Raw genomic sequence first — 22353 nt, 5'->3', positions numbered from 1 at the left:
TTGGCATATTTTCGGTATAAAAAGTCGTAATTTCAAACTGCAAATACGTGCACAGAGCCAGAATTTGACTTAAAAAATTAACTCAAGCGTCGAATTTCGAGTGTTTGGGATATTTTGAAAACTGCAGGGTGGGTTTGGTCAAAATGTGACCAATCGCTGCTCTCAGTAATATGCATATTTTCTGTATAAAAAATCGTAATTTCAAACTGCGAATAAGCGCAGAGAGCCAGAATTTGGCTCCAAACTATGGCTCAAGCGTCGAATATGGGATGTTTGTGATATTTTGAAAACTCCTGCGGGGGGTTAGGGTAAAATGTTACCCATCGCCGCTCCCAGTAATTGGCATATTTTCTATATAAAATATCGTAATTTCAATCTGCGAATACGTGCAGAGAACCAGAATTTGGCTCCAAAATATGGCTCAAACGTCGAATTTGGAGTGTTTTCGATGTTTTAAAAACTGCAGGGTGGGTTTGGTCAAAATGTGACCCATTGCCGCTCTCAGTAATTGGCATATTTGCGTTACAAAAATTCGTAATTTCTAACGGCGATCACGCGCAGACAGCCAGAATTTGCCTCCAAAATATGGCTCAAGGGTCGAATTTGGGATGTTAAAGATATTTTAAAAACTGCAAGGAGGGTTTGGGCAAAATGTGGTCCAAAACCGCTTTCAGTAATTGGCATATTTTCTGTATAAAAAGTCGCAATTTCAATCTGCGAATACGTGAAGAGAGCCAGAATTTGGCTCCAATATGAGGCTCAAGCCTCGAAGTTGTAATGTTTAGGATATTTTGAAAACTGCAGGGGGGGGGGGGCAAAATGTGACCCATAGCTACTCCCAGTAATTGGCATATATTTGGAATAAAAAGTCATAATTTTAAACTGCGAATACGTGCAGAAAGCCAAAAGTTTGGCTCTAAAATATGGCTCAAGCGTCGAATTTGGGATGTGTGGATTATTTTCAAAACTGCAGGTGGGGGGGGGGGGGCAAAATGTGACCTATCGCTGCTCTCAGTAATTTGCATATTTTCGATATAAAAAGTCATAATTTCAAACTGCGAATACGTGCATAGAGCCAGAATTTGGCTCCAAAATATGGCTAAGGGCTCGAATTTGGGATATTTTCAAAACTGCAGGGGTTTGGGCAAAATGTGACCCATCGCTGCTTTCAGTAATTAGCATATTTTCGGTATAAAAAGTCGAAATTTCTAACTGCGAACACATGCAGAGAGCCAGATTTTGGCTCCAAAATATGGATCAAGCGTCGAATTTGGGATGTTTGGGATATTTTGAAAACTGCAGGGGGGTTTCGACAAAATGTGACCCATCGATACTCTCAGTAATTCGCATATTTGCGGTATAAAATTCGTAATTTCAAACGGCGATCACGTGCAGAGAGCGAGAATTTGGCTCCAAAATATGGATCAAGCGTCGAATTTGGGATGTTTGGGATATTTTGAAAACTGCAGGGAAGGTTTGGGCAAAATGTGACCCATCGCCGCCTATAGTAATTGACATATTTTCGGTATAAAAAGTCATATTTTCAAACTGCGAATGCGTGCAGAGAGCCAGAATATGGCTCCAAAATATGGCACAAGGGTCGAATTTGTTATGTTTGGGATATTTTAAAAACTGCAGGGTGGTTTGTGCAAAATGTGACCCATCGCCGCTCTTAGTAATTTTCATATTATCGGTATAAAAAGTCGTAATTTCAATCTGCGAATACGTGCAGAGAACCAGAATTTGGCTCCAAAATATGGCTCAAACGTCGAATTTGGAGTGTTTTGGATGTTTTAAAAACTGCAGGGTGGGTTTGGTCAAAATATGACCCAATGCTGCTATTAGCAATTGGCATATTTTCGGTATAAAAATTCGTAATTTCAAACTGCGAATACGTGAAGAGAGCCAGAATTTGGATCCAAAATGTGGTCAAGCGTCGAATTTGGGATGTTTAGGATATTTTTAAAACTGCAGTGGTGGTTTGGGCTAAATGCGACTTATCGCCGCTTTCAGTAATTGGCATATTTTCGGTATAAAAAGTCGTAATTTCAAACGGCGATCACGTGCAGAGAGCGAGAATTTGACTCCAAAATATGGCTTAAGGGTCGATTTTGGCATGTTTCGGACTTATTGAAAACTGCAGGAAGGGTTTGGGCAAAATGTGACCCATCGCTATTCTTAGTAATTGGCATATTTTCGGTATAAAAAGTCGTAATTTCAAACTGCGAATACGTGCACAGAGCCAGAATTGGGCTCCAAAATATAACTCAAGCGTCTAATTTGGGATGTTTTGGATATTTTGAAAACTACAGGGTGCCTTTGGTCAAAATGTGACCCATCGCCGCTCTCAGTAATTGGCATATTTGCGGTACAAAAATTCGTAATTTCAAACGGCGATCACGTGCAGAGAGCCAGAATATGCCTCCAAAATATGACTCAAGGGTCGAATTTGGTATGTTAGAAAAAATATAAAAACTGTAGGGAGGGTTTGGGCAAAATGTGGTCCAAAACCGGTTTCAGTAATTGGCATATTTTCTGTATAAAAAGTCGTAATTTCAATCTGCGAATACGTGAAGAGAGCCAGAATTTGGCTCCAATATGAGGCTCAAGCCTCGAATTTATGTTGTTTAGGATCTTTTGAAAACTGGAGGGGGGGGGGGAAAATGTGACCCATCGCATCTCCCAGTAATTGGCTTATTTTCGTTATAAAAAGTAGTAATTTCAAACTGCGAATACGTGCAGAGAGCGAGAATATTTGCTCCAAAATATTGCTCAAGGGTTAAATTTGGGATGTTTGGGATATTTTGAAAACTGCAGGGAAGGTTTGAGCAAAATGTGACCCATCGCGGCTTTAAGTTATTGGCATATTTTCAGAATAAAAAGTCGTAATTTCAAACTGCGAATACGTGCATAAAGCCAAAAATTTGGCTCTAAAATATGGCTCAAGCGTCGAATTTGGGATGTGTGGATTATTTTCAAAACTGCAGGGGGGGGAGGCAAAATGTGACCCATCGCTGCTCTCAGTAATTTGCATATTTTGGATATAAAAAGTCATAATTTCAAACTGCGATATACGTGCATAAAGCCAGAATTTGGCTCCAAAATATGGCTCAAGGCTCGAATTTGGGATATTTCAAAAACTGCAGGGGTTTGGGCAAAGTGTGACCCATCGCTGCTTTCAGTAATTAGCATATTTTTGGTATAAAAAGTCGAAATTTCTAACTGCGAACACATGCAGAGAGCCAGATTTTGGCTCTTACATATGGCTCAAGCGTCGAATTTGAGATGTTTGGGATATTTTGAAAACTACCGGGGAGGGTTTGGGCAAAATTTGACCCATCGCCGCTCTCAGTAATTGACATGTTTTCAGTATAAAAAGTCGTAATTTCATACTGCGAATACGTGCAGAGAGCGAGAATTTGGCTCCAAAATATGGATCAAGCGTCGAATTTGGGATGTTTGGGATATTTTGAAAACTGCAGGGAAAGTTTGGGCAAAATGTGACCCATCGCTGCCTATAGTAATTGACATATTTTCGGTATAAAAAGTCATATTTTCATACGGCGAATACGTGCAGAGAGCCAGAATTTGCCTCCAAAATTTGGCTCAAGCGTCGAATTTCGGGTGTTTGGGATATTTTAAAAACTGCAGGGAGGGTTTGATCAAAATGTGATCCATTGCAGCTTTCAGTAATTGGCATATTTTCTGTATAAAAAATCGTAATTTCAAACTGCGAATACGTGCAGAGAGCCAGAATTTGGCTCCAAAATATGGCTCAAGCGTCGAATATGGGATGTTTGTGATATTTTGAAAACTCCTGTGGGGGGTTAGGGTAAAATGTGACCCATCGCCGCTACCAGTAATTGGCATATTTTCTATATAAAATGTCGTAATTTCAATCTGCGAATACGTGCAGAGAACCAGAATTTGACTCCAAAATTTGGCTCAAACGGTGAATTTGGAGTGTTTAGGTTGTTTTGAAAACTGCAGGGTGGGTTTGGTCAAAATATGACCCATCGCTGCTCTCAGTAATTGGCATATTTTCGGTATAAAAAATCGTAATTTCAAACTGCGAATACATAAAGAGAGACAGAATTTGGATCCAAAATGTGGCTCAAGCGTCGAATTTGGGATGTTTAGGATATTTTAAAAACTGCAGGGGTGGTTTGGGCAAAATGTGACTTATCGCTGCTCTCAGTAATTATCATATTTTCGGTACAAAAAGTCGTAATTTCAAACGGCGATCACGTGCAGAGAGCCAGAATTTGCCTCCAAAATATGGCTCAAGGGTCGAATTTGGGATATTAGGGATATTTTAAAAACTGCAGGCAGGGTTTGGGCAAAATGTGGTCCATCGCCGCTTTCAGTAATTGGCATATTTTCTGTATAAAAAGTCGTAATTTCAATCTGCGAATACACGAAGAGAGTCAGAATTTGGCTCCAATATGAGGCTCACGCCTCGAATTTGGGATATTTGGGATATTTTGAAAACTGCAGGGGGGGGGGGGGGTTTGGGCAAAATGTGACCCATCGCTGCTCCCAGTAATTGGCATATATTCGGTATAAAAAGTCGTAATTTCAAACTGCGAATACGTGCAGAGAGCGAGAATATTTGCTCCAAAATATTGCTCAAGAGTTGAATTTGGGATGTTTGGGATATTTTGAAAACTGCAGAGAAGGTTTGAGCAATATGTGACCCATCGCGGCTTTCAGTAATTGGCAAATTTTCGGAATAAAAAGTTGTAATTTCAAACTGCGAATACGTGCAGAAAGCCAGAAATTTGGCTCCAAAATATGGCTCAAGCGTCGAATTTGGGATGTTTGGATTATTTTCAAAACTGCAGGGGGGGGGGGCAAAATGTGACCCATCGCTGCTCTCAGTAATTGGCATATTTTCGGTATAAAATTCGTAATTTCATACTGCGAATACGTGCAGACAGCCAGAATTTGGCTCCAAAATATGGCTCAAGCGTCGAATTTGGGATGTTTGGAATATTTTGAAAACTGCAGGGTGTGTTTGGGTAAAATGTGACCTATCGCTGCTCTCAGCAATTGACATATTTTCGGCATAAAATTCGTAATTTCAAACTGCGAATTCGTGCAGAGACCAAGAATTTGGCTCCTAAATATGGCTCAAGCGTTGAATTTGGGATGTTTGAAATGTGATTAATCGCGGCTTTCAGTAATTGGCATTTTTTCGGTATATAAAGTCGAAATTTCAAACTGCGAATACGTGCAGAGAACCAGAATTTACCTCCAAAATATGGCTCATGCATCGCATTTGGGATGTTTGGGATATTTTGAAAACTGCAGGGTGGGTTTTTGGGCAAAAATGTGACTCATCGCGCACTAAGTAATTGGCATATTTTCGGTATAAAAAGTCGTAATTTCAAACTGCAAATACGTGCACAGTGCCAGAATTTGACTTCAAAAATTAACTCAAGCTTCGAATTTCGAGTGTTTGGGATATTTTGAAAACTGCAGGGTGGGTTTGGTCAAAATGTGACCTATCGCTGCTCTCAGTAATATGCATATTTTCTGTATAAAAAATCGTAATTTCAAACTGCGAATAAGTGCAGAGAGCCAGAATTTGGCTCAAAAATATGGCTCAAGCGTCGAATATGGGATGTTTGTGATATTTTGAAAGCTCCTGCGGGGGGTTAGGGTAAAATGTGACCCATCGCCGCTCCCAGTAATTGGCATATTTTCTATATAAAATATCGTAATTTCAATCTGCGAATACGTGCAGAGAACCAGAATTTGGCTCCAAAATATGGCTCAAACGTCGAATTTGGAGTGTTTTCGATGTTTTAAAAACTGCAGGGTGGGTTTGGTCAAAATGTGACCCATTGCCGCTCTCAGTAATTGGCATATTTGCGGTACAAAAATTCGTAATTTCTAACGGCGATCACATGCAGAGAGCCAGAATTTGCCTCCAAAATATGGCTCAAGGGTCGAATTTGGGATGTTAAAGATATTTTAAAAAGTGCAGGGAGGGTTTGGGCAAAATGTGGTCCAAAACCGCTTTCAGTAATTGGCATATTTTCTGTATAAAAAGTCGCAATTTCAATCTGCGAATACGTGAAGAGAGGCAGAATTTGGCTCCAAAATGAGGCTCAAGCCTCGAATTTGTAATGTTTGGGATATTTTGAAAACTGCAGGGGGGGTGGGGCAAAATGTGACCCATCGTTACTTCCAGTAATTGGCATATATTCGGAATAAAAAGTCGTAATTTTAAACTGCGAATACGTGCAGAAAGCCAAAAATTTGGCTCTAAAATATGGCTCAAGCGTCGAATTTGGGATGTGTGGATTATTTTCAAAACTGCAGGTGGGGGGGAGGCAAAATGTGACCTATCGCTGCTCTCAGTAATTTGCATATTTTCGATATAAAAAGTCATAATTTCAAACTGCGAATACGTGCATAGAGCCAGAATTTGGCTCCAAAATATGGTTCATGGCTCGAATTTGGGATATTTACAAAACTGCAGGGGTTTGGGCAAAATGTGACCCATCGCTGCTTTCAGTAATTAGCATATTTTCGGTATAAAAAGTCGAAATTTCTAACTGCGAACACATGCAGAGAGCCAGATTTTGGCTCCAAAATATGGATCAAGCGTCGAATTTGGGATGTTTGGGATATTTTGAAAACTGCAGGGGGGTTTCGACAAAATGTGACCCATCGATACTCTCAGTAATTCGCATATTTGCGGTATAAAATTCGTAATTTCAAACGGCGATCACGTGCAGAGAGCGAGAATTTGGCTCCAAAATATGGATCAAGCGTCGAATTTGGGATGTTTGGGATATTTTGAAAACTGCAGGGAAGGTTTGGGCAAAATGTGACCCATCGCCGCCTGTAGTAATTGACATATTTTCGGTATAAAAAGTCATATTTTCAAACTGCGAATGCGTGCAGAGAGCCAGAATTTGGCTCCAAAATATGGCACAAGGGTCGAATTTGTTATGTTTGGGATATTTTAAAAACTGCAGGGTGGTTTGTGCAAAATGTGACCCATCGCCGCTCTTAGTAATTTTCATATTATCGGTATAAAAAGTCGTAATTTCAAACTGCGAGTACGTGCAGAGAATCAGAATTAAGCTCCAAAATATGGCTCAATCATCGAATTTGCGATGTTTGGGATATTTTGAAAACTGCAGGGAGGGTTTTTGGCGGAATGTGATACATCGCTGCTCCCAGTAATTGTCATGTTTTCGGTAAAAAATGTCGTAATTTCAATCTGCGAATACGTGCAGGTAGCCAGAATTTGGCTCCAAAATATGGCTCAAGGGTCGAATTTGGGATGTTTGGGAAATTTTGAAAACTGCAGGGGTGGTTTCGACAAAATGTGACCCATCGATACTCTCAGTAATTCGCATATTTGCGGTATAAAATTCGTAATTTCAAACGGCGATCACGTACAGAGAGCCAGAATTTGCCTTCAAAATAAGGCTCAAGCGTCGAATTTAGGATGTTTGGGAAATTTAAAAACTGCAGGGAAGGTTTGGGCAAAATGTGGTCCATCGCCGCTTTCAGAAATTGGTATATTTTCTGTATAAAAAGTCGTAATATCAATCTGCGAATACGTGAAGAGAGCCAGAATTTGGCTCCAAAATGTTGCTCAAGCGTCGAATTTGGGATGTTTGGGATATTTTGAAAACTGCAGGGGGGGTTTGGGCAAAATGTGACCTATCGCTGCTCCCAGTAATTAGCATATATTCGGTATAAAAAGTCGTATTTTCAAACTGCGAATACGTGCAGAGAGCGATAATTTTTGCTCTAAATTACTGTTCAAGGGTCGAATTTGGGATGTTTGGGATGATTTGAAAATTGCAGGGAGGGTTTGGGCAAAATGTGACCCATCGCGGCTTTCAGTAATTGGCATATTTGCGGTAAAAAAAACCGTATTTTCAAAAAGCGATCACATGCAGAGAGCCAGAATTTGGCTCCAAAATATGGGTCAAGGGTCGAACTTGAGATGTTTGGGATTTTTTGAAATCTACAGGGGGGGTTGGGTAAAATGTGACCCATCGCTGCTCCCAGTAATTGGCATATATTCAGGTATAAAATTCGTGACTTCAAACTGCGAATACGTGCAGAGAGCCAGAGTTTGGCTCCAAAATATGGCTCAAGCGTCAAATATGGGATGTTTGTGATATTTTGAAAACTCCTGTGGGGGGTTAGGGTAAATTGTGACCCATCGCCGCTACCAGTAATTGGCATATTTTCTATATAAAATGTCGTAATTTCAATCTGCGAATACGTGCAGGGAACCAGAATTTGACTCCAAAATTTGGCTCAAACGTCGAATTTGGAGTGTTTATGATGTTTTGAAAACTGCAGGGTGGGTTTTGTCAAAATATGACCCATCGCTGCTCTCAGTAATTGGCATATTTTCGGTATAAAAATTCGTAATTTCAAACTGCGAATACGTAAAGAGAGCCAGAATTTGGATCCAAAATGTGGCTTAAGCGTCGAATTTGGGATGTTTAGGATATTTTTAAAACTGCAGGGGTAGTTTGGGGAAAATGTGACTTATCGCTGCTCTCAGTAATTATCATATTTTCGGTACAAAAAGTCGTAATTTCAAACGGCGATCACGTGCAGAGAGCCAGAATTTGCCTCCAAAATATGGATCAAGGGTCGAATTTGGGATATTAGGGATATTTTAAAAACTGCAGGCAGGGTTTGGGCAAAATGTGGTCCATCACCGCTTTCAGTAATTGGCATATTTTCTGTATAAAAAGTCGTAATTTCAATCTGCGAATACATGAAGAGAGTCAGAATTTGGCTCCAATATGAGGCTCACGCCTCGAATTTGGGATATTTGGGATATTTTGAAAACTGCAGGGGGGGGGCAAAATGTGACCCATCGCTGCTCCCAGTAATTGGCATATATTCGGTATAAATAGAGGAATGCAGAGGCTCATAAGAGGCATGGTGGAGTTCAAGAGAGGGATGCAGAGGCTCAAGAGAGTGATGCACAGGCTCAGGAGAGGGATGCAGAGACTAAAGAGAGTGATGCAGAGGCTTAAGAGAGGGATGCAGAGGCTCATGAGAAAGATGCAGAGGGTCAAGAGAGTGCTGCAGAGGCTCAAGAGAGGGATGCTGAGGCTCCAGAGAGGGATGCAGAGGATCAAGAGAGTAATGCAGAGGTCGAAGAGAGAGATGCAGAGGATTAAGAGAGTGATTCAGAGGCTGAAGAGAGTGTTGCAGAGGCTTAGGAGAGGGATGCTGAGGCTCCAGAGAGGGATGCAGAGGCTCAAGAGAGGGATGCAGAGGCACAAGAGAATGATGCAGAGGCTTAAGAGAGGGATGCAGAGGCTCAAGAGAATGATGCACAGGCTCAAGAGAGAAAGGCAGAGGGTTATGAGAGTGATGCAGAGGCTCAAGAGAGTGATGCAAAGGCTCAAGAGAATGATTTATAGGCTTAAGAGAGGGAAGCAGAGGCTCAAGAGAATGATGCAGAGTCTCAAGAGAGTGATGCAGAGGCTTACGCGAGTGATGCAAAGGATCAAGAGAGTGATGCAGAGGATCAAGAGAGTGATGCAGAGGCTCAAGAGAGTGATGCAGAGGCTTAGGAGAGGGATGCAGAGGCTCAAGAGAATGATGCAGAGGCTTACGAGAGTGATGCAGAGGCTTAAGAGAGTGATGCAGAGGCTTACGAGAGTTATGCAGAAGATAAAGAGAGTGATGCAGAGGCTCGAGAGAGTTATGCAGAGGCCTCCAGAGAGGGATTCAATGGCTTACGAGAGTGATGCAGGGCCTTAAGAGAGTGATGCAGAGGCTCTAAAGAGGGATGCAGAGGCTCAAGAGAGGGATGCAAAGGCTAGAGTGAAGGATGCTGAGGCACTAGAGAGGGATGCAGAGGCTCTTGAGAGTGATGCAGAGGCTCAACAGAGGGATGCAGAGGCTAAAGAGAGTGATGCAATGGCTCAAGAGAGGGATGCAGAGGCTCATGAGAGGGATGCAGGAGTTCAAAAGAGGGATGCAGAGGCTCAAGAGAGTGATTCAGAGGCTTACGAGAGTGATGCAGAGGCTTAAGAGAGTGATGCAGAGGCTTGAGAGAGGGATGCAGAGTCTCAAGAGAGGGATGCAGAGGCTTTAAAGAGGGATGCAGAGGCTCAAGAGAGGTATGCAAAGGCTAGAGTGAAGGATGCTGAGGCACTAGAGAGGGATGCAAAGGCTCTTGAGAGTGATGCAGAGGCTCAACAGAGGGATGCAGAGGCTAAAGAGAGTGATGCAATGGCTCAGGAGAGGGATGCAGAGGCTCATGAGAGGGATGCAGGAGTTCAAGAGAGGGGTGCAGAGGCTCAAGAGAGTGATTCAGAGGCTTAGGAGAGTGATGCAGAGGCTCAAGAGAGGGATGCAGAGGCTCAAGAGAGGGATGCAGGGGCTCAAGAGAGGAATGCTGAGGCTCAAGTGAGGGATGCAGAGGTACAAGAGAGGGATGCAGAGGCTCTTGAGAGTGACGCAGAGGCTCAAGAGAAGGATGCAGAGGCTTAAGAGAGTGATGCAGAGGCTCAGGAGAGGGATGCAAAGGCTCATGAGAGGGATTCAGAAGTTCAAGAGAGTGATGCAGACGCAAAAGAAAGGGATGCAGAGGCTTAAGAAAGTGATGCAGAGGCTCAAAAAAGGGATGCAGAGGCTTAAGAGGGTGATGCAGAGGCTCAAGAGAATGATGCAGAGGATCAAGAGAGGGAGTCAGAGGCTTAAGAGAGTGATGCAGAAGCTGAAGAGAGTGATGCAGAGGCTCTAGAGAGTGATGCAGAGGCTCGAGAGAGTGATGCAGAGGCTCAAAATAGTTACTCAGAGGCTTGAGAGAGTGATGCAGAGGCCTCAAGAGAGTGATGCAGAGGCTGATCAGAGTGTTGCAGAGGCTCAAGAGAGTGATGCATAGGCTCAAGAGAGTGATGCAGATGCTCAATAGAGGGATGCAGAGGCTTAAGCGAGTGATGCAGAGGCTAAGGAGAGTGTTGCAGAGGCTCTAGCGAGTGATGCAGAGGCTCAAGAGAGTGATTCCCTCTCGTAAGCCTCTGCATCACTCACATAAGCCTCTGCGTCACTCTCTTCTGCCTCTGCATCCCTCTCTTGAGCCTCTGCATCATTCTCCTAAGCATCTGCATCACTCTCGTGAGCCTCTGCATCACTCTCCTAAGCCTCTGCATCACTCTTTTAAGCCTCTGCATCATTCTCCTCAGCCTCTAAATCCCTCTCTTAAGCCTCTGCTTCACTCTCTTGATCCTCTGCATCACTCTCATCAGCCTCTGCATCCCTCTCTTAAGCCTCTGCATCATTCTCTTCAGCCTCTGCATTCCTCTCTTAAGCCTCTGCATCACTCTCTTAAGCCTCTGCATCATTCTCTTGAGCCCCTGCATAATTCTCTATAGCCTCTGCATCACTCTCTTAAGCCTCTACATCATTCTCTTGTGCCTCTGAATCACTCTCCTGAACCTCTGCATCACTCTTTTAAGACTCTGCATCTCTCTCTTGAGCCTCTGCATCACTCTCTTGTGCCTCTGCATCACTCTCTTGAGCCTCTACATCCCTCTCTTGAGCCTCTGCATCCCTCTCTTAAGCCTCTGTATCACTCTCTTGAGCCTCTACATCCCTCTCTTGAGCCTCTGAATCCCTCTCTGGGGCCTCAGCATCCCTCACTTGAGCCTCTGCAGCACTCTCTTGAGTCTCTGCATCATTCTCTTGAGCCTCTGCATCCCTCTCTTAAGCATCTGCATCACTCTCTTGAGCCTCTGCATCCCTCTCTTAAGCCTCTGCATCCCTCTCTTGAACTCCTGCATCCCTCTCATGAGCCTCTGCTTCCCTCTATTGAGCCTTTGCATCACTCTCTAAAGCCTCTGCATCCCTCTCTTGAGCCTCTGCATCACTCTCAAGAGTCTCTGCATCCCTCTCTTGAGCATCTGTATACCTCTCTTGAGCCCATGCCTCCCTCTCATGAGCCTTTGCATCACTCTCTTGAACCTCTGCATCCCTCTCTTAAGCCTCTGCATCACTCTCTGCAGCTTCTGCATCACTCTCTTGAGCCTCTGCATCACCTCTCTTAAACCTCTACACCACTCTCTTAAGCCTCTGCATCACTCTCTTGAGTTTCTGCATCACTCTCTTGAGCCTCTACATCCCTCTCTTGAGCCTCTGCACCACTATCGTAAGCCTCTGCATCACTCTCTTGAGCCTCTGCATAACTCTCTTGAGTCTCTGCATCACTCTTTTGAGCCTCTGCATCCCTCTCTTGAGCCTCTGCAACACTCTCTTCAGACTCTGCATCACTCTCTTAAGCCTCTGCATCCCTCTCTTAATCCTCAACATTACTTTCTTGAGCCTCTACATCATTCTCCTGAGCCTCTGCATTACTCTCTTGAGCCTCTGCATCTCTCTTTTCAGCCTCTGCATCCCTCTCTGGAGCCTCAGCATCCCTTTCTTAAGCCTCTGCAGCACTCTCTTGAGCCTCTGCATCATTCTCTTGAGCCTCTGCATCGCTCTCTTCAGTCTCTTCATCACATTCTTGAGCCTCTTCATCTTTCTCTTGAACTCATGCATCCCTCTCATGAACCTTTGCTTCCCTCAATTGAGCCTATGCATCACTCTCTTAAGCCTATGCATCCCTCTCTTGAGCCTCTGCATCACTCTCAGGAGTCTCTGCATCCCTCTCTTGAGCATCTGCATACCTCTCTTGAGCGCCTGCATCCCTCTCATGAGCCTTTGTATCCCTCTCTTGAGCCTCTGCATCCCTCTCTGGAACTCCTGCATCCCTCTCATGAGCCTCTGCTTCCGTCTATTGAGCCTTTGCATCACTCTCTTCAGCCTCGGCATCCCTCTCTTGAGCCTCTGCATCACTCTAAAGAGTCTGTGCATCCCTGTCTTGAGCCTCTGCATACCTCTCTTGAGTCCCTGCATCCCTCTCATGAGCCTTTGTATCCCTCTCTTAAGCCTCTGCATCACTCTCTTCAGCCTCTGCATCACTCTCTTCAGCCTCTGCATCCCCTCTCTTAAGCCTCTGCACCACTCTCTTAAGCCTCTGCATCACTCTCTTGAGTTTCTGCATCACTCTCTTGAGCCTCTACATCCCTCTCTTGAGCCTCTGCATCACTCTCGTAAGCCTCTGCATCTCTCTCTTGAGCCTCTACATGACTCTCTTGAGCCTCTGTATCACTCTCTTAAGCCTCTGCATCACACTCTTGAGCCTCTGCATCACTCTCTTAAGCATCTGCATCCCTCTCTTAATCCTCAACATTACTTTCTTGAGCCTCTACATCATTCTCTTGAGCCTCTGCATCCCTCTCTGGAGCCTCAGCATCCCTTTCGTAAGCCTCTGCAGCACTCTCTTGAGCCTCTGCATCATTCTCTTGAGCCTCTGCATCGCTCTCTTAACCCTCTGCAACACAATCTTGAGCTCTTCATCCCTCTCTTGAACTCCTGCATCCCTCTCATGAACCTTTGCTTCCCTCAATTGAGCCAATGCATCACTCTCTTAAGCCTATGCTCCCTCTATTGTGCTTCTGCATCACTCTCAAGAGTCTCTGCATCCCTCTCTTGAGCATCTGCATAACTCTCTTGAGCGCCTGCATCCCTCTCATGAGCCTTTGTTTCCCTCTCTTGAGCCTCTGCATCCCTCTTTTTAGCCTCTGCATCACTCTTGAGCCTCTGCATCACTCTCTTGAGCCTCTGCATCCCCTCTCTTAAGCCTCTGCACCACTCTCTTAAGCCTTTGCATCACTCTCTTGAGCTTCTGCATCACTCTCTTGAGCCTCTACATCCCTCTCTTGAGCCTCTGCATCACTCGCGTATGCCTCTGCATCACTCTCTTGAGCCTCTGCATAACTCTCTTGAATTTCTACATCTCTCTCTTGAGCCTCTGCATCCCTCTCATGAGCCTCTACAACGCTCTCTTCAGACTCTGCATCACTCTCTTAAGCCTCTGCATCCCTCTCTTGAGCCTCTGAATCCCTCTCTTGAGCATCTGCATCACTCTCTTGAGCCCCTGCATCCCTCTCTTGAGCCTCTGCATCACTCTCTTGAGCCTCTGCATCACCCTCTTATGCCTCTGCATCCCTACTTTGAGCCCCTGCATCACTCTCTTTAGCCTCTGCATCCCACTCTTAAGCCTCTGAATCACTCTCGTAAGCCTCTGAATCACTCTCATGAGCCTCTGCATCTCTCTCTTGAACTCCTGCATCCCTCTCATGAGCCTCTGCATCCCTCTCTTTAGCCTTTGCTTCCCTCTCTTGAGCCTCTGCATCCCTCTCTTGAGCCTCTGCATCCCTCTCTTGAGCCTCTGCCTCCCTCTCTTAAGCCTTTGCATCACTGTCTTAAGCCTCTGCATCACGCTCTTGAGCCTCTGAATCCCTCTCTTGAGCCTCTGCATCACTCTCTTGAGCCCCTGCATCCCTCTCTTGAGCCTCTGCATCACTGTCTTGAGTCTCTGCATCACCCTCGTAAGCCTCTGCATCACTCTCTTGAGCTTCTCCATCCCTCTCCTAAGCCTCTACCTCACTCTCTTAAGCCTCTGCATTACTCTCGTAAGCCTCTGAATCACTCCTTTGAGCCTCTGCTTCCCTCTCTTGAGCATCTGCATCTCTCTTTTCAGACTTTTCATTACTATCTTGAGCTTCTACATCACTCTCTTAAGCCTCTGAATCCCTCTCTTGAGGCCTCTGCATAACTCTCTTGAGCCTCTGGGTCACTCTCTTGATCCTCTTGATCACTCGCATAAGCCTCTGAATCACTCTCTTGAGCCTTTGCATCCCTCTATTGAGCCTCTGCATATTACTCGTAAGCCTCTGCATCACTCTCTTAAGCCTCTGCATCACTCTCTAGAGCCTCTGCATCACTCTCTTCAGCCTCTGCATCACTCTCTTCAGCCTCTGCATCCCCTCTCTTAAGCCTCTGCACCACTCTCTTAAGCCTCTGAATCCCTCTCTTGAGCATCTGCATCACTCTCTTGGGCCACTGCATCCCTCTCTTGAGCCTCTGCATCACTCTCTTGAGCCTCTGCATCACCCTCTTATGCCTCTGCATCCCTACTTTGAGCCCCTGCATCACTCTCTTTAGCCTCTGCATCCCACTCTTAAGCCTCTGCATCATTCTCGTAAGCATCTGAATCACTCTCGTAAGCCTCTGAATCACTCTCATGAGCCTCTGCATCTCTCCCTTGAACTCCTGCATCCCTCTCATGAGCCTCTGCATCCCTCTCTTGCGCCTTTGCTTCCCTCTCTTGAGCCTCTGCATCCCTCTCTTGAGCCTCTGCATCCCTCTCTTGAGCCTCTGCCTCCCTCTCTTAAGCCTTTGCCTCACTCTCTTAAGCCTCTGCATCACGCTCTTGGGCCTCTGAATCCCTCTCTTGAGCCTCTGCATCACTCTCTTGAGCCCCTGAATCCCTCTCTTGAGCCTCTGCATCACTGTCTTGAGCCTCTGCATCACCCTCGTAAGCCTCTGCATCACTCTCTTGAGCCTCTCCATCCCTCTCCTAAGCCTTTACCTCACTCTCTTAAGCCTCTGCATTACTCTCGTAAGCCTCTGAATCACTCCTTTGAGCCTCTGCTTCCCTCTCTTGAACCTCTGCATCTCTCTTTTCAGACTCTTCATTACTATCTTGAGCTTCTACATCACTCTCTTAAGCCTGATGCATTACTCTCGTAAGCCTCTGAATCACTCCTTTGAGCCTCTGCTTCCCTCTCTTGAACCTCTGCATCTCTCTTTTCAGACTCTTCATTACTATCTTGAGCTTCTTCATCACTCTCTTAAGCCTCTGAATCCCTCTCTTGAGGCCTCTGCATAACTCTCTCGAGCCTCTGGGTCACTCTCTTGATCCTCTTGATCACTCGCATAAGCCTCTGAATCACTCTCTTGAGCCTTTGCATCCCTCTATTGAGCCTCTGCATATTACTCGTAAGCCTCTGCATCACTCTCTTAAGCCTCTGCATCACTCTCTAGAGCCTCTGCATCACTCTCTTCAGCCTCTGCATCACTCTCTTCAGCCTCTGCATCCCCTCTCTTAAGCCTCTGCACCACTCTCTTAAGCCTCTGAATCCCTCTCTTGAGCATCTGCATCACTCTCTTGGGCCACTGCATCCCTCTCTTGAGCCTCTGCATCACTCTCTTGAGCCTCTGCATCACCCTCTTATGCCTCTGCATCCCTACTTTGAGCCCCTGCATCACTCTCTTTAGCCTCTGCATCCCACTCTTAAGCCTCTGCATCATTCTCGTAAGCATCTGAATCACTCTCGTAAGCCTCTGAATCACTCTCATGAGCCTCTGCATCTCTCCCTTGAACTCCTGCATCCCTCTCATGAGCCTCTGCATCCCTCTCTTGCGCCTATGCTTCCCTCTCTTGAGCCTCTGCATCCCTCTCTTGAGCCTCTGCATCCCTCTCTTGAGCCTCTGCCTCCCTCTCTTAAGCCTTTGCCTCACTCTCTTAAGCCTCTGCATCACTCTCTTGAGCCCCTGAATCCCTCTCTTGAGCCTCTGCATCACTGTCTTGAGCCTCTGCATCACCCTCGTAAGCCTCTGCATCACTCTCTTGAGCCTCTCCATCCCTCTCCTAAGCCTTTACCTCACTCTCTTAAGCCTCTGCATTACTCTCGTAAGCCTCTGAATCACTCCTTTGAGCCTCTGCTTCCCTCTCTTGAACCTCTGCATCTCTCTTTTCAGAATTTCCATTACTATCTTGAGCTTCTACATCACTCTCTTAAGCCTCTGAATCCCTCTCTTGAGGCCTCTGCATAACTCTCTCGAGCCTCTGGGTTACTCTCTTGATCCTCTTGATCACTCGCATAAGCCTCTGAATCACTCTCTTGAGCCTTTGCATCCCTCTATTGAGCCTCTGCATATTTCTCGTTAGCCTCTGCATCACTCTCTTAAGCCTCTGCATCACTCTCTAGAGCCTCTGCATCACTCTCTTCAGCCTCTGCATCACTCTCTTAGGCCTCTGCTTCCCTCTCTTGATCCTCTGCATCACTCTTTTGAGCCTCTGCATCCCTCTCTGGAGCCTCAGCATCCCTCTCTTGAGCCTCTGCAGCACTCTCATGAGCCTCTTCATCATTCTCTTGAGCCTCTGCATCCCTCTCTTAAGCATCTGCATCACACTCTTGAGCCTCTGCATCCCTCTCTTGAACTCTTGCATCCCTCTAATGAGCCTCTGCTTCCTTCTATTGAGCCTTTGCATCACTCTCTTAAGCTTCTGCATCCCTCTCTTGAGCCTCTGCATCACTCTCAAGAGTCTCTGCATCCCTCTCTTGAGCATCTGCATACCTCTCTTGAGCGCCTGCATACCTCTCATGAGCTTTTGTATCCCTCTCTTGAGCCTCTGCATCCCTCTCTTAAGCCTCTGCATCACTCTCTGCAGCCTCTGCATCACTCTCTTGAGCCTCTGCATCCCCTCTATTAAGCCTCTGCACCACTCTCGTAAGCCTCTGCATCATTCTCTTGAGCTTCTGCAACACTCTCTTGAGCCTCTACATCCCTCTCTTGAGCCTCTGCATCACTCTCGTAAGCCTCTGCCTCACTCTCTTGAGCCTCTGCATAACTCTCTTGAGCCTCTGCATCCCTCTCTTGAGCCTCTGGAACGCTCGCTTCAGACTCTGCATCACTCTCTTAAGCCTCTGCATCCCTTTCTTGAGCCTCTGAATCCCACTCTTGAGCCTCTGCATCACTCTCTCGAGCCTCTACATCACTCTCTTCATCCTCTGCATCCCTCTCTTGAGCATCTGCATCACTCTCTTGGGCCCCTGCATCCCTCTCCTGAGCCTCTGCATCATTCTCTTGAGCCTCTGCATCACCCTCTTATGCCTCTGCATCCCTATTTTGAACCCCTGCATCACTCTCTTTAGCCTCTGCATCCCACTCTTAAGCCTCTGCATCACTCTCGTAAGCCTCTGAATCATTCTCGTAAGCCTCTGAATCACTCTCTTGAGCCTCTGTATCTCTCTCTAGAACTCCAGCATCCCTCTCATGAGCCTCTGCATCCCTCTCTTGAGCCTTTGCATCACTCTCTTAAGCCTCTGCATCCCTCTCTTGAGTCTCTGCATCACTCTCAAGAGCCTCAGCATCCCTCTCTTGTGCCTCTGCATCCCTCACTTGAGCCTTTGCTTCCCTCTCTTGAGCCTCTGCATCCCTCTCTTGAACCTCTGCATCCCTCTCTTGAGCCTCTGCCTCCCTCTCTTAAGCCTTTGCATCGCTCTCTTAAGCCTCTGCATCACGCTCTTGAGCCTCTGAATCCCTCTCTTGAGCCTCTGCATCACTCTCTTGAGCCCCCTGCATCCCTCTCTTGAGCCTCTGCATCACTGTCTTGAGCCCCTGTATCCCTCTCTTGAGCCTCTGCATCCCTCTCATGAGCCTCTGCATCTCTCTTTTCAGACTTTTCATCCCTCTCTTGAGCATCTGCATCACACTCTTGAGCCTCTGCATCCCTCTCTTGAGCTTCTGCATCATTCTCCTAAGCATCTGCATCACTCTCCTGAGTCACTGCATCCCTCTCTTGAGCCTCTGCAACACTCTCTTCAGACTCTTCATCACTCTCTTAAACCTCTGCATCCCTCTCTTGAGCCTTTGAATCCCTCTCTTGAGCCTCAGCATCACTCTCTCGAGCCTCTGCCTCACTCTCTCCTTCCTCTGCATCCCTATTTTGAGCCCCTGCATCACTTTCTTAAGCCTCTGCATCCCTTTCTTGAGCCTCTGCATCCCTATTTTGAGCCGCTGCATCACTTTCTTAAGCCTCTGCATCCCTTTCTTGAGCCTCTGCATCGCTCTCTTGAACTCCTGCATCCCTTGAGCTTGAGACCCTCAAGAGAGTGATGCAAAAGCTCAAGAGAGTGATGCAGAGGCTTAAGAGAGGGATGCAGAGGCTCAAGAGAAGGATGCAGAGGCTCAAGAGAGGGATGCAGGGGCTCAAGAGAGGGATGCAGAGGCTCAAGAGAGGGATGAAGAGGCTGAAAAGAGTGATGCAGAGGCTCAAGAGAGGGATGCAGAGGCTTAAGAGTGATGCAAAGGCTCAACAGAAGGATGCAAAAGCTAATGAGAGGGATGCAAAGGCTAATGAGAGGGATGCAGGAGCTCAAGAGAGGGATGCAGAGGTTCAAGAGAGTGATGCAGAGGCTCAAGAGAGGGATGCAGAGGCTCAAGAGAGTGATGCAGAGGCTTATGATAGGGATGCAGAGGCTTAAGAGAAAGATGCAGAGCCTCAAGAGAGTGCTGCAGAGGCTCAAGAGAGGGATGCTGAGGCTCCAGAGAGGGATGCAGAGGCTAAAGAGAATGATGCAGAGGCCGAAGAGAGAGATGCAGAGGATTAAGAGAGTGATGCAGAGGCTGAGGAGAGTGTTGCAGAGGCTCAAGATAGTGCTGCAGAGGCTAAAGAGAGGGATGCTGAGGCTCCAAAGAGGGATGCAGAGGCTCAAGAGAGTGAAGCAGAGGCCGAAGAGAGAGATGCAGAGGATTACGAGAGTGATGCAGAGACTGAAGAGAGTGTTGCAGAGGCTTAAGAGAGTGATGCAGAGGCTGAAGTGAGTGATGCAGAGGCTCATGAGAGGGATGTAGAGCTCAAGAGAATGATGCAGACGCTTAATAGAGGGATGCAGAGGCTCATGAGAGTGATGCAGAGGCTTAAGAGAGTGATGCAGAGGCTCAAGAGAATGATGCAGAGGCTCTAGAAAGTGCTGCAAAAGGCTCAAGAGAGGGATGCTGAGGCTCCAGAGAGGGATGCAGAAGCTCAAGAGAGTGATGCTGAGGCTCAATTAAGAAAGGCAGAGGCCTAAAAGAGTGATGCAGATCCCTCTCTTGAGCCTCTGCATCACTCTCGTAACCCTCTGCATCACTCTCTTGGGCCTCTGCATAACTCTCTTGAGTCTCTGCATCACTCTCTTGAGCCTCTGCATTCCTCTTTTGAACCTCTGCAACACACTCTTCAGACTCTGCATCACTCTCTTAAGCCTCTGCATCCCTCTCTAGAGCCTCTGAATCCCTCTCTTGATCCTCTGCATCACTCTCTCGAGCCTCTGAATCACTCTCTTTAGACTCTGCATCCCTCTCTTGAGCATCTGCATCACACTCTTGAGCCTCTGCATCCCTCTCTTGAGCCTCTGCATCATTCTCCTAAGCATCTGCATCACTCTCCTGAGTCTCTGCATCCCTCTCTTGAGCCTCTGCAACACTCTCTTCAGACTCTTCATCACTCTCTTAAACCTCTGCATCCCACTCTTGAGCCTTTGAATCCCTCTCTTGAGCCTCAGCATCACTCTCTCGAGCCTCTGCCTCACTCTCTCCTTCCTCTGCATCCCTATTTTGAGCCCCTGCATCACTTTCTTAAGCCTCTGCATCCCTTTCTTGAGCCTCTGCATCCCTATTTTGAGCCGCTGCATCACTTTCTTAAGCCTCTGCATCCCTTTCTTGAGCCTCTGCATCGCTCTCTTGAACTCCTGCATCCCTTTCATGAGCTTCTGCATCCCTCTCATGAGCCTTTGCATCACTCTCTTAAGCCTCTGCATCTCTCTCTTGAGCCTCTGCATCACTCTCTTGAGCCTCTGCATCACTCTCTTAAGCCTCTTCATCACTCTCTTTAGCCTCCTCATCACTCTCATGATCCTTTGCATCACTCTCTTGAGCCTCTGCATCACACTCTTGAGCTTCTACATCACTCTCTTGAGCCTCTGCATCACTCTCTTGAGCCTCTGCATCACTCTCTTGAGCCTCTGCATCACTCTCTAAAGCCTCTTCAACACTCTCTTTAGCCTCCTCATCACTCTCATGATCCTTTGCATCACTCTCTTGAGCCTCTGCATCACACTCTTGAGCTTCTACATCATTCTCTTGAGCCTCTGCATTACTCTCTTGAGCCTCTGCATCACTCTCTTAAGCCTCTGCATCTCTCTCTTCTGCCTCTGCATCACTCTCTTGAGCCTCTGCATCCCTCTCTGGTGCCTCAGCATCCCTCTCTTGAGCCTCTGCAGCACTCTCTTGAGCCTCTGCATCATTCTCTTGAGCCTCTGCATCCCTCTCTTAAGCCTCTGCTTCACTCTCTTGAGCCTCTGCATCCCTCTCTGGAATTCCTGCATCCCTCTCATGAGCCTCTGCTTCCCTCTCTTGAGCCTCTGCATCCCTCTCTTAAGCCTCTGCATCCCCTCTCTTAAGCCTCTGCACCACTCTCTTAAGCCTCTGCATCACTCTCTTGAGCTTCTGCATCACTCTCTTGAGCCTCTACATCCCTCTCTTGAGCCTCTGCATCACTCTCGTAAGCCTCTGCATCTCTCTCTTGAGCCTCTACATAACTCTCTTGAGTCTCTGCATCACTCTCTTGAGCCTCTGCATCCCTCCCTTGAGCCTCTGCAACACTCTCTTCAGAATCTGCATGACTCTTTTAAGCCTCTACATCCCTCTCTTGAGCCTCTGAATCCCTCTCTTGAGCCTCTGCATCACTCTCTCGAGCCTCTGCATCACTCTCTTCATCCTCTGGATCCCTCTCTTAAGCATCTGCATCACTCTCTTCCGCCCCTGCACCCCTCTCTTGAGCCTCTACATCACTCTCTTGAGCCTCTGCATCACTCTCTTGAGCTTCTGCATCACTCTCTTGAGCCTCTACATCCCTCGCTTGAGCCTCTGCATCACTCTCGTAAGCCTCTGCATCACTCTCTTGAGCCTCTGCATAACTCTCTTGAGTCTCTGCATCACTCTCTTGAGCCTCTACATCCCTCTCTTGAGCCTCTACATCCCTCTCCTGAGCCTCTGCATCACTCTCTTGAGCCTCTGCATCACCCTCTTAAGGCTCAGCATCCCTCTCTTGAGCCTCTGCATCACTCTTTTCAGACTCTTCATCCCTCTCTTGAGCTTCTGCAACACTCTCTTCAGCCTCTGCATCACTCTCTTAAACCTCTGAATCCCTCTCTTGAGGCCTCTGCAAAACTCTCTCGAGCCTCTGGATCACTCTCTTGATTCTCTTGATCACTCGCATAAGCCTCTGAATCACTCTCTTGAGCCTTTGCATCCCTCTCTTGAGCCTCTGCATCCTTCTCTTAAGCCTCTGCATCACTCTCTTAAGCCTCTGCATCACTCTCTAGAGCCTCTGCATCACTCTCTTCAGCCTCTGCATCACTCTCTTGAGCCTCTGCATCACTCTCTTGATCGTCTGCATAACTCTCTTCACCCTCTGCATCATTCGCTTGAGCCTCTGCATCACTCTCTTGAGCCTCTGCATCACTCTCCTGAGCCTCTGCATCACTCTCTTAAGCCTCTTCATCCCTCTCTTGATCCTCTGCATCACTCTCTTGAGCCTCTGCATCATTCTCTTGAGCCTCTGCATCCCTCCCTTAAGCCTCTACATCATTCTCTTGAGCCTCTGCATCCATCTCTTGA

This window comes from Procambarus clarkii, chromosome 42 (assembly GCF_040958095.1).
Source record: "Procambarus clarkii isolate CNS0578487 chromosome 42, FALCON_Pclarkii_2.0, whole genome shotgun sequence".
Taxonomy (NCBI): domain Eukaryota; kingdom Metazoa; phylum Arthropoda; class Malacostraca; order Decapoda; family Cambaridae; genus Procambarus; species Procambarus clarkii.
The sequence above is the reverse complement of the archived record's forward strand: the minus strand, read 5'-3'. Positions refer to the sequence as shown.